The sequence below is a fragment of the Scyliorhinus canicula genome, chromosome 15 (assembly GCF_902713615.1).
Source record: "Scyliorhinus canicula chromosome 15, sScyCan1.1, whole genome shotgun sequence".
NCBI lineage: Eukaryota > Metazoa > Chordata > Chondrichthyes > Carcharhiniformes > Scyliorhinidae > Scyliorhinus > Scyliorhinus canicula.
Window position 1 is genome coordinate 92,287,142 of NC_052160.1, and position 12,293 is coordinate 92,299,434.

Sequence of the window (12,293 nt, forward strand, 5' to 3'; positions counted from 1 at the left end):
TTTCTTCTGCAATGCGGGCTGACCCCCCCAACCCTTTGCCTGTCTCTCCAGGCAACCCCCCCCCCCCCCCCCCCCCCCCCCCCCGCCCACCCTCCATGGCTCCCACCCGCCCTCTGGCTATAGTCATGTCCCAGGAATTGTGTCCCACCCCCTGGGTATTTGGATGTTGGCTGCTGCGTGTGTGGTGTTGATTCCCACACAGTGTCCAGGCAAAAACGTGCGATCGGAATGCAAGGCAATGATCCCCACACGCTACATGTCAATCCACTTGGCATGTGTCAAGTGCTCACTTAAAAAAAATAAATTTAGAGTACCCAATTCATTTTTTCCAATTAAGGGGCAATTTAGCATGGCCAATCCACCTACCTTGCACATTTTTGGGTTGTGGGGGCCAAACCCACGCAAACACGGGGAGAATGTGCAAACTCCACACGGACAGTGACCCAGAGCCGGGATCGCACCTGGGACCTCAGTGCCGTGAGGCAGCACAATGCACTGCGCCACCGTGCTGCCCGTCAAGTGCTCACTTAACCATTATTGCCAATTGCCTATCAGCAATAGCCTTCACCGACGCGGACAGAGGCCTCAGCAGCCGGTGGGGGGTTATGGGTAATCTGTGCGGCAGGCGGGCAGGGCCAAGGGTTGGCCCCGGAATGAGGTTGTGATCCAGGGGTTTGCATGATAATACCGAGAGCGATTGTCCCCCCCAGAACCTCCATCACAATCTGCCATGGCTGCAAACCCTTGCGGAGGTTCCTCCATCCCCGCCGAGCACTGTGGTGGCATGTTCAGCGACCCCGGGATCTTTGCCTGTGCGCAAAGATGGCTACTCACCTCCTCGACTCCCCACAGAAGCCCTTCCATCAGGGTCACGCTTTTAAAAAGGGGTTCCAATCGGCACCAGCGTGAGCACTTGCTGGGGAGGCCGGTAAATGACAGGAGGCCACTGGTTGATGGGTGGCTCTCAATTGTATGGAAATGCGGCTGAAGTGATGATAATTGGTTTCTCACCACGCTACGGTGATATTCCGAATTCACCTATGGGAGCGGACCGGTTACATCGCAAACTGTTTGACCCCTGGCGCGTTTCCCGTTTCTGACCTCTCCTGCTATTCAGCGTCCTCACTATGTTTGAGCGTGATTATGACGAGGCCGGAAGATCACGCCTTAGTCACTTTTTGGGCCCTGGGGGGGTTTCTCTCCAGGCTAGCCTATACTTGAGGCGCGATCTACCAGAATGGGAACAGAGTCCCATAGCACGATCTCGCGATGTGTTCCAAACATCGCAAATTCCACAAGAGGCTTTATGGCCTTGTCATGTCACTGAGTTGGGCGCGACAAGGCCATCGATTGTGCCCCAGGGGTCAAAGATTCAAGCTGAGTGGAAAAAGGATTAGTGGGGTCATGAGGAAAGTCTAGTTTATGCAGAGGTCGATCGGAGTCTGCAATTCTGTGCCTGAGTTGGCAGAGAACCAAAATCTTTTAAAACGTACCTGGATCTGCACCTTAAATGTTGTAAGCTGCAGGGCTATGGACTATATGCAGGAAGATGGGATTAGAAAGGGCATCTGGGTGTCTTTGGGTCGGCATGGACAAGATGGGCAAATGGCCCCCTTCTGCGTTGTATCATTCCTTTGGTTCTGACACAGACACACACACAGACACACACATACAGACACATACACAGACACACACACAGACACACATACACATGCAGACACAGAGACAGATGAACATATACAGATACATACAATAAAACGCACACATACAGACACACATAGAGACTCAGGCACTCACTCACAGACTCACACAGGCAGATGCACATGCACATGCACATAAAGACACACAAACACACACCACATACACAGAGAAACACAGACACACGCGCGCAGACACACAGACAAACATAAATACAAACACACATACACAAACATACACTCACAGATGCACACATACAGACACGCACCCACATTCAAACATGCACGCCCAGACAAACATACACACACACACACACACACAGTCACAGACAAAGGAAAATTACAAAGTGCGACACTGAAGATTGAGAAATGGTTAAAGGCAGATGTGATGTCTGCAGGAGGCAAACGAGTCATACCAATGGCAATGAAATTAAGGGCATGCAGCGAGTCACTGAGAAAGTGAGCTAAACAGGCCTAGCTAAATAGAATAGGAAATATGAAAACCTGCCAATGAGGAACAAGCTCTAGCTGCCCAGGAGTTTGGTGAAAGAAGAAATGTAGGTTGGCACCAAACATGTCGGCCATTCTGCCAACGTCGCATTTTTGATTGATTTTGATTTGATTTATGCTCATGTGTCGAGATATAGTGAAAAGTATTGTTTTGGGTACAGTTCAGACAAATCGTTCCATGCATGACAAAAAACATAGGACATATGATAAATACTCAATGTAGATACTGGCATTGGGTAAAGCATACGGAGAGTACTATTACTCAGTAGGGAAGATGCTTGGAGAGGTCAGTTCAGTCCATTCAGGAGTCTGGTAACAGTGGGGAAGAAGCTGTTTTTGAATCTGTTAGCGCGTGTTCTCAGACTTTTAAATTCACTGAGGGTTGAGGGTCTACACCCCAGCATCATACCGCCTACCCCTTGAGAAGTAGGGATCAAGAATGGGCCATTCAGCCCCTTGGTCCATTCAGATCATGGCTGATCTGTGTCTCCACTCCACCTGCCCACCTTGATTCTCGAAAGCTTAAAAGCCTTACTTAACAAAATGGCAGTCTCAAATTTGAAATTTTCAATTGTTCTAGCCTCAGCACCTCCTTTGAAAAGAGAATTGAAAATTTTCACAGTTGCTTGTGTGGAGGCATGTTTCCTGAGATCGCCCTCGTCCAACCCCCCCCCCCCCCCCCCCCCCCCCCGCGCGAATGGCAACTCTTTAATTTGAAAGTTATGGCTCCTAATTCTCAAGAAATCCCCATCAGAGAAAATACTTTCCCTTCACCTACCCAACTAAATCCTCTGGTAATCCTAAACACCTTACTTTGATTGTCAATGATTTGATTTCCAGTTGAGGATGGAGGTGGTGGCACAGTGCCACTGGGCTAGTAATCCAGAGGGCCAGGATAATGCTCTGGGCTCATAGGTTCAAATCCCACCATGGCAGCTGGTGGAATTTAAATTTAATTAATAATATCTGGAATTATAAACTGGCCTCAGTGGTGGTGACCATGAGACCATTATTAGATGCTGTAAAAAGCCTTGAAGGTAGGAAATCTTACTTGGTCTGTCTGGCCTGCATATGACCCGACAGGGGCAGCAGGGTAGCATGGTGGTTAGCATAAATGCTTCACAGCTCCAGGGTCCCAGGTTCGATTCCGGCTTGGGTCACTGTCTGTGCGGAGTCTGCACGTCCTCCCCCTGTGTGCGTGGGTTTCCTCCGGGTGCTCCGGTTTCCTCCCACAGTCCAAAGATGTGCGGGTTAGGTGGATTGGCCATGCTAAATTGCCCGTAGTGTCCTAATAAAAGTAAGGTTAAGGGGGGGGTTGTTGGGTTACGGGTATGGGGTGGATACGTGGGTTTGAGTAGGGTGATCATGGCTCGGCACAACATTGAGGGCCGAAGGGCCTGTTCTGTGCTGTACTGTTCTATGTCCTCTGAAATGGCCTGGCAAGCCACTCAGTTCAAGGGCCATTAGTGATAGGCTCCAAATGCCAACGATACCCACATCCCACGAAATATTTTTTTTTTAAAAGGCTGTTTTCACCCTTACAGCATGTGAATCAAAGCCAATATCAGTCAAGCTACTCTCCTGGTGCGGAGTCCTGAAGTGAATGCCAGAATATAATAAAATGATAGAATAACTTGCACCCATTTGTATTCAATAACTTGCATTCCAGGTCTGGTTGAGGTAACTTATAACATTCCACCATTCTTCTTAATTGTCTTTTCTGCCTGGCCCTTGGAATGATCAGCTTGAAATGCCAGCACGCCCTTGCCAGAGGGAGAATGGAAGTTGTATTTGGGATGGGAAGCCGTTGAAGGCTTTTGATGGCTGCCAGGTGGAAGGCAGTGTCAACAAGAGTCGATGAGCAAGTTGGACTGTTCCCAGGCAAGCTTCTTCTCATCAACACTCTTCTTTGAACTTAAAAGCCGGAGCTGCATTCTGCGCCTTCAAAAGCAGCTTGTGAATAATACATTGGATTATTATGGAATGTGCATCAGAAGAAAGAGCAGGGATACGAGCAATTATTCTTTGAGAATGGTGCTCAGGGTGGATTTTACAAACAAATGCATTTTAAGTTTATTCAGAAAATCAGATTAATAAATGATTTTCCTGTTGAGTCTAAAGAGAAGCTCAGCCTTGGCTGTTTTCCAGATCAAAGTTTAAAGGATATGGGATTAATTGAACCTCCTTTTTTTTCCATTTGTCTATTTCTGTTTTTTTCCTCTTTCTCCAGGCTGCTAAATGACAGGGTTAGGGAGTTGAATTTACATCTGAAGCTACGATCATTGACCCAGGCTTGTCAAGATTGAATAACTTCCAGCTTTTGGGGACCCATTGTACAGACCCACCCTAACCCCCCCCCCATGAATCTCTCTCCACCCCCCCACGCACCCCCCCCCACCCCCCCACCCCCCGCCGCCCCCCACACACCTCTGACAACTCCACTGTGGAGGCTTCCCGCTCCCATGGGATTCCACTTCCCCACCCCCCACAGGATTCCACCCCCACCCCCATGGGAATGCCTCCCCCCACATCCCCATCCCAACGCGGATTCCCTCCCACAATATTCCCTCACTTTTGGATTCTCCCCTTTCGGGACTCTTCTCCTCTCTTCGCCCCTGGAAAATGGGACAATGTCCCCATGCCGGCGTAAAAACGCCGGTGTTTCACTCTCAAGATTCCTTGGAAAAAGAGGAGTCGATTCACTGACCTGCAGAGGCTAGCAGGGGACCAGGGTGATTCACGCAGCTTTAGCTGTGGATACGGGCCCCTGCAATTCCGGTTTTGAGTCCGTGCATGAGCACGGCGGTGGATTCCAGGGGCCACGCCGAGCGCCATGGCGGACTCGTACCGCGGAGGCAGATGAAGAATATAGGACCCCCCCCCCCCCGATCGGCCACTCGTCTGAAGATCCGACCGGCCCAATCTGCCCCCCAGCTGCTAATAAGGCCCTAAGGCCCCTCCCGGTGTTTAATTCCCCCGCCGCCCCACCAGGGCAGTCGCGGACTGAGTCCACAGCCACCACGCGAGCTTCCTGAACGGCGATAGGTGGTTAGAACCATGGCATCGGGAACTTGGCCGGTCGTGAGTGGAGGATCACTGGGCAGGCCTCTGGCAGTGGCCCCCAATGGTCCTCCAGCCGCGCGGAGTTCTCTGCGAACACGCCGATCCTCGGGTCCTGGAGAATTGCCGACCGGCACCGGGCCCAATTTCAGCGTGAAATTGGATTCTCCACCCCGCGCCGATAGAAATTTCGGTGTGGGGCTGCAGAGAATCCAGCCCTAGATTTGTGGCTTTCAATGCCCCACCAAAACTTGACGTGACCTGACCCCCAACCTTCGACCCCCACCCTACCCCCAATGTCCGAGGCACTACCCTACCTGTCCCCCCATGCCAGAGGCTTGATTTGTTCTGCCCCCAGGTCCAATTCCCCCACTGATCCAACCCTCACCGCCCCTACCCCCAGATCACCTCTCCAGTGGACCCCGAGGCACAACCCAACCCAACACCCCATCCCAAAATCCCCCCTCTGCCTCACCCCTACCCCGGCACCAAATCCTACCCACTGCAACACGCTGGCAAAGTGAAAATGAAAATGAAATGAAAATCGCTTATTGTCACAAGTAGGCTTCAATGAAGTTACTGTGAAAAGCCCCTAGTCGCCACATTCTGGTGCCTGTTCGGGGAGGCCAGTACGGAAAAGTGGTTAGCACTGCTGCCTCACAGGGCCAGGGACTTGTTCAATCCAGCCTTGGGTGACTGTGTGGAGTCTGCACGTTCTCCCCGTGTCTGCAAGAGTTTCCTCTGGATGCTCCGGTTTCCTCCCACAGTTTAAAGATGCAAGTTAGGTGGATTAGCCATGGTTAATGCCCAGGGTTATGGGGATGAGGTGGGGGAGTGGACCTTGGTAGAGTGTTCTTTTGGAGGGTCAGTGGAGACTCGGTGGACCAAATGGTCTCCTTCTCACTGTCGAGTTTCTATGATATGCTTACTTTGTCCCTAGCCTTTCAAGGACTTTTAAACTTGTCTGGACCTTTAACTCAACTCGTTCATGGCGGCTGGTGTTGTTAAAAACAAAGGGGCCTCCTTGCATCTGACTGAGTTTCTCTCGATGCTAGGGCTCAGGAATGCGATGTCCAGATCTTGCCCATTGGAAGGCTGGCCGAGTCAAGATCAAAAATATTTTGGGTAAGAGAATTGCAGGGGAGTGACACTGTAACTCTGACTGCCATTCGACAGAAGTTCGGGCCTAGCTCCTGAACACGATCATGCTCCGTAATAGAAAGCACGTTCTTTGTGGCGTGATTCTCGCATCAGTTGGAGTAGTAATTCAAAAATAAATCAGTAGTGATTGGCACATAAGACAACCTGAGAGAGTGGCTATTGAGAATATGGCATTGTAGGAAAGGTGCTTACAAAGTAAAGAATGTTTGTGGTAAATTGGCAAGAAGGAATTCCAGTTATTTAGCACCTTTCATGACCTTTACAATGATGCTTTACAACCAATGAAGTACATTCTGAAGGATAATTACTGGAACGTGGGCAACACAGTAGCAACTGGTGCACAGCAAGCTCCCACAAACTGCAATGTGTTTAATGATCTGTTTTGGTCTGGTCTTAAGGCAGCAAGCAGTCTGAGTTTCTACTCTTGCACTCTGAACTCTGATGGAAGCGGCTTCAAGTTAAGCTGCACACTGGCCATCAGGTGATTAATGGACTCCACAGGTGTACTGATGACGATGACGGTGACAACACATCCCATGCTGGAAATGGTGTGTTCCAAGCTCCGTGCAAAGAGTTGCTGCAGGACACTTCCATGCCTTTGACATTGTATGCAGCCTTACCGACAGGCTTTCCAATGCTCCAGTCAGATGTAGTATTGCACACTCATCAGCCTTCTTCTGCAGCCTGTCCAATCAAAGTCCTTCTGAGTGCTGTGCAGCAGAATGAGTGCATGGCCTCTCTATTCAGCGAGCCAGCATTCGTCCTATCCTTTCTCCCCTATCCTCCCAGAAGGAAAAAACAGCTCGGACCAGCATTCTTATTTCCCCATTTCAATGCTGTTCCATTTAAAAACATACAAGACCAGTTCAGACACGTATTCTTATTTCCCTGTTTTTACTGTCTTTTTTCCTTCTGGGCTGGTTCCTGTGACTGGTACCCCAACGTGTGCCGACCTTTCCTCTATCCTAGCCTGTAAAAGTGTGGTGTGACTCTGAGCTGGTGATTGCAAGATCAAGTAAGTGATGGTCCTTGACTTAATGCTGGGATGTATTTACAGCTGCACAAGGCATTATTCAGGCCTCTAGTCAGCAACTCTAAGCCTCATAATATTGGCTAAATCATGTCCACTATAAAAATAATGTACTTGGCTGCTAGTTAATTACTTTTATGAAGGTTGCAATAATTCTTTTTTTTATTTCTGCTACATAACTTCTTTTTAAATTGAAACAGTTTAAAGTCTCAATCTAAACTGATGATGATCTAATTCCTGACTGTAAAATGGACAACAGCCCAGCACTTATGTTGACCATTATTAGGTTCCACCATTAGCAGTGTGCCCATATTTTATCCGATTGACCACCCTGGGTGTATGGTGCAGGGCACTGACAAGTTTGGAGGGCGTTGGAAATGGGAAGATGAATGAAGATTGTCTCACCAATCAGCTTTCGCAGCTTCATAATGCTTCCAGGGAAGAAGAGAGAGCAAGGACCTCACATTTATATAGTGCCTTTCCTCATCTCAGGAAGTGGTTGGTTTAGCACAAGGCTAAAGAGCTGGCTTTTAAAGCAGACCAAGGCAGGCCAGCAACATGGTTCAATCCCCGTACCAGCCTCCCCGAACAGGCGCAGGAATGTGGCGACTAGGGGCTTTTCAGACTAACTTCATTTGAAGCCTACTTGTGACAATAAGCGATTTTCATTTCATTTTCAATTTTTATTTCAAGTGCCAGAACGCTCCACAGTCACTACAACACTTTTTGAAGTCCAGTCGCTGATGGAGGAGAAAAGTGGAAGTTGGTTGTCAGACAACAGGGTCCAGGAAATGGCAATGAGATGAATGTTGAAATCATTGGCTTTTTAATGCTAGTTGAGGGATAAACGTTAGCCAGGACAGTGGCGAGAACTGACCTATTCTCACAAGAATAGGGCCATGGACCTTTGAAAGGGAAGAAAGGGCCTCAGTTTGATATCTGACCTGATAGAGCAGAGTGAGGGAGGTAAGAAGCTGAGTCTTGATCTCAACATAGGATACAGTGGGAAAGGAAAGCATAGAGCACAGTCTTATGGAGCTCAGGAGGAAATTTCAATTGCCACAATGATTGTATGAATGGGTAGAACAGAGTGGGATGAAATAATTGCTCTCCTTACAGGCATTAACCTGGAAACTATTGCCCAATTCCTAATAGTCATTGGGTCGGAATCTGCACCACCCACACAATGTGAGGTATGTGAGTAAGGCACTGGGAGTGATTTTTACTGTGGGGTCTTTCATATTCACATGAGAGAGAGTAAGGCAGGACATCCATTTAATCTGAAAGATGGCACCTTCAACTGCGCAGGGTTCCCCAATGCTGCACTGGAATATCAGCCTAGATTATATTTAAATTTAGATTTGTTGTTATGTGTACCGAAGTACAGTGAAAAGCATTGTTCTGCATCCAGTCCAGGTAGATTGTTCCATGCATGAAAAAAATCATAGGACATTCAATAAATACACAATGTAAATACATAGACACAGACATCAGGTGAAGCATACAGAATGTCGTGCTGCAACAGTAGAGAAGATGCATAGAGAGATCAATTCAGTTTAAGAGGGTCATTCAGGAGTCTGGTAACAGCGGGGAAGAAGTTGTTTTTGCATCTGTTAGTGCGTGTTCTCAGGCTTTTGTATCTCCTGCCTAATGGAAGAGGTTGGAATAGAGAATAACCCGGGTGGGCGGGGTCTTTGATTATGCTGCCAGCTTCCCACTGGGAAGGGCAGCACGGTAGCATGGTGGTTAGCATAAATGTTTCACAGCTCCAGGGTCCCAGGTTCGATTCCCGGCTGGGTCACTGTCTGTGCGGAGTCTGCACTTCCTCCCCGTGTGTGCGTGGGTTTCCTCCGGGTGCTCCGGTTTCCTCCCACAGTCCAAAGATGTGCAGGTTAGGTGGATTGGCCATGCTAAATTGCCCGTAGTGTCCTAAAAAAGTAAGGTTGGGTTACGGGTATAAGGTGGATACGTGGGTTTGAGTAGGGTGATCATTGCTCGGCACAACATCGAGGGCCGAAGGGCCTGTTCTGTGCTGTACTGTTCTATGTTCTATGTTCCCAAGGCAGCGGGAGGTGTAGATAGAGTCAATAGATGGTTCACGTGATGGACTTGGCTGTGTTCACGACTCTCTGAAGTTTCTTACGGTCATGGGCCGAGCAGTTGCCATACCAGGCTGTGATGCAGCAAGAGAGGATGCTTTCTATGGTGCATCTGTAAAAATTGGCAAGAGTCAATGTGGACATGCTGAATTTCCTTAGTTTCCTGAGGAAATATTTGGCCTGAGTTGGAATTACACGTCAACCAATACCAATGGTCTTCTGACTTTTGAGTTGAAAGTGCTACCCCGAGTCGAGGCTGACAGTAAATGGTTCGAATGAACAAGTCCATGTTGATGAATCAATCGGGATTCAAGTGACTCAGATCACTTGGGGGCAGCACGGTAGCATTGTGGATAGCATAATTGCTTCACAGCTCCAGGGTCCCAGGTTCGATTCCAGCTTGGGTGACTGTCTGTGCGGAGTCTGCACATCCTCCCCGTGTGTGCGTGGGTTTCCTCCGGGTGCTCCGGTTTCCTCCCGCAGTCCAAAGATGTGCAGGTTAGGTGGATTGGCCATATAAATTGCCCTTAGTGTCCAAAATTGCCCTTAGTGTTAGGTGGGGTTATGGGGATAGGGTGGAGGTGTTGACCTTGGGTAGGGTGCCCTTTCCAAGAGCCGGTGCAGACTCGATGGGCCGAATGGCCTCCTTCTGCACTGTAAATTCTACGATAATCAGCAGGAAAGCCTTTCAGTGAATTTCTCATCGTACCTATTTCTGTAAATGCCAGTGGGAATTTTACTACCAGTCAGAAACAGGCAATAGCAGATCAGTGGCTTAGTGGTTCCCGTTTTATCTTTTCATTCAATCATTTCTTAAAATCCTATTCGGGAGTTATTCACAATCTGCGATCTGCAGTCAGCCAGCCATTAGCGCCCATCAGCTACCTGTTTGCTGACCAAAAGAAAAAAAAAACAAACACGAAGGAATACTGAGATTCAACTGGTAGGAACCTGAGGTTGCTTTGAAATGTAAGAGAGAAAAAAAGAAATGTGTTAACAGCCTTGGTGGAGTTTAGAAAGCAAGGTATTTCAGCAGCAGTTTGAAATAATGTCTAAAATTACGGGCTGAGGACTGTAACATCTTCTATAAATTCATCACCTGGACCCATAAATTGGATTACTGCCTTGTAATCCACTCCTACTCAGCTAGTGCCATCTATTCCTTTTCCTCTGTGTGAATAATGAGCCTCATGCACTGTCTGAACTATAAATTCCAGGCTGGGGTTATTTATTTGACATATAGAAGTGCACTCTACCCCAGTCAAGAAGAATGCGCTTGTTTAATTAAAACCCTCTTAACCTGATGTCACAATCTTATAAATCACTGTTGGAAATATCCCCAGTCATGGTGGTTTGTGCTTTTACTAATACTTCTCGTGACAGAAGGGAATCGGAAAAGTGCTTGAATAGGACAAGTATGAAAGGGTTAATGGAAAAGGTGGGGCGATAGGATCTGAATGGAAAACTCCATCTGAAAAAGCTGCACTGGTGAAATGGGCTGAATTACATCCTCCTCTGCTTTCTTTTCACAGATCGTTAATGTTTCAGACCTCTTAAAGCAAAATGTTTCCTGTCTTGCTGTGTAAGAGTTTCACTCTTCATGATATCCAACGCTACCTGAAACTAGGGTTCACCATACAATTAGACGGCAAGCTTTGCTATAAAACAGCACTAGTGTTAAAAATGCAGGGAGCTTCAGAACTGAAACTTGAAACACTGCAATTTCAGAATTGCAGAGTCTCAGAGTGTGAGACTAATAGAAAGATGGTGTCACCCACTGCTTCCACTTAGACTAACTGCACAATAACCAGTCCACAGCCAATTTTATGGTTTAAAGAATTCCGTGGTTGATGGGACCACCTTTAATTTCCTACAATAAAAATGCTGCTAGCAGGCATGTAGAACTCCAGGCAAATGTTTAATTAAGGATCAGAAAAACCCACTGTTTTCTCTGCATAGACTGAATGGATTGTACTGCTTAGAGCTCTTACAGCATTGAGAATCTATCACAACCTGCAGTGTAACTGGTACATTAAGAGCTTGTAACTTTCTTTATGTAAGATATGGGGACACAATACATTTCTGGCTTATACGCAGATCAAACTCAAGCCAAGGATACTCAAGGAATTTCAATAAGAACATTCTGGTTCGAACATTATCTGCCGAAATAAATCCAGCTGTCAAGATTCATCACACTGAAATATTGCCCTATTGAAGACACTTCACATAATAGATGCTATATAGATGCCAGAACAGAACTATTTTACTTAACAGCTTACGTTCAGATAACAACTGATCAGTAATTGTCATCTAGGAACTTTCAACATCCAACAATAACAAGACTGATCAATTATTGTGTTTAGTTGTGACATGAAGGTGAAATCTATCCTCTCTTTCAAAGAGCGTCCTGGCAATTTAATGTCCAGTGTAAACAGGCCTGAGTTTAATACACCATCTGAAGGGTGGCATATCTGACAATTCAGTGTTGACGATGTCCTGAACTAATGGCCGGTCTTTCAATGTGGCGGAAACCCACAGCTTTAACTTTCAAATGAGAGCACTGCCAACTGAGCCAAGTGGGCCCACTGTGACTGAGAATTCAATTTCTATAGCGCTGCCTTCAGCTGCTTCTGGCATGTCCGCATGGTGCACCCTCTTCAGAAGGAAACCCACACATGCATCCCCAGTGTGTGCGGCACTCCTGTGAAGGAGTAATATTGGGACATGAGAGCATCC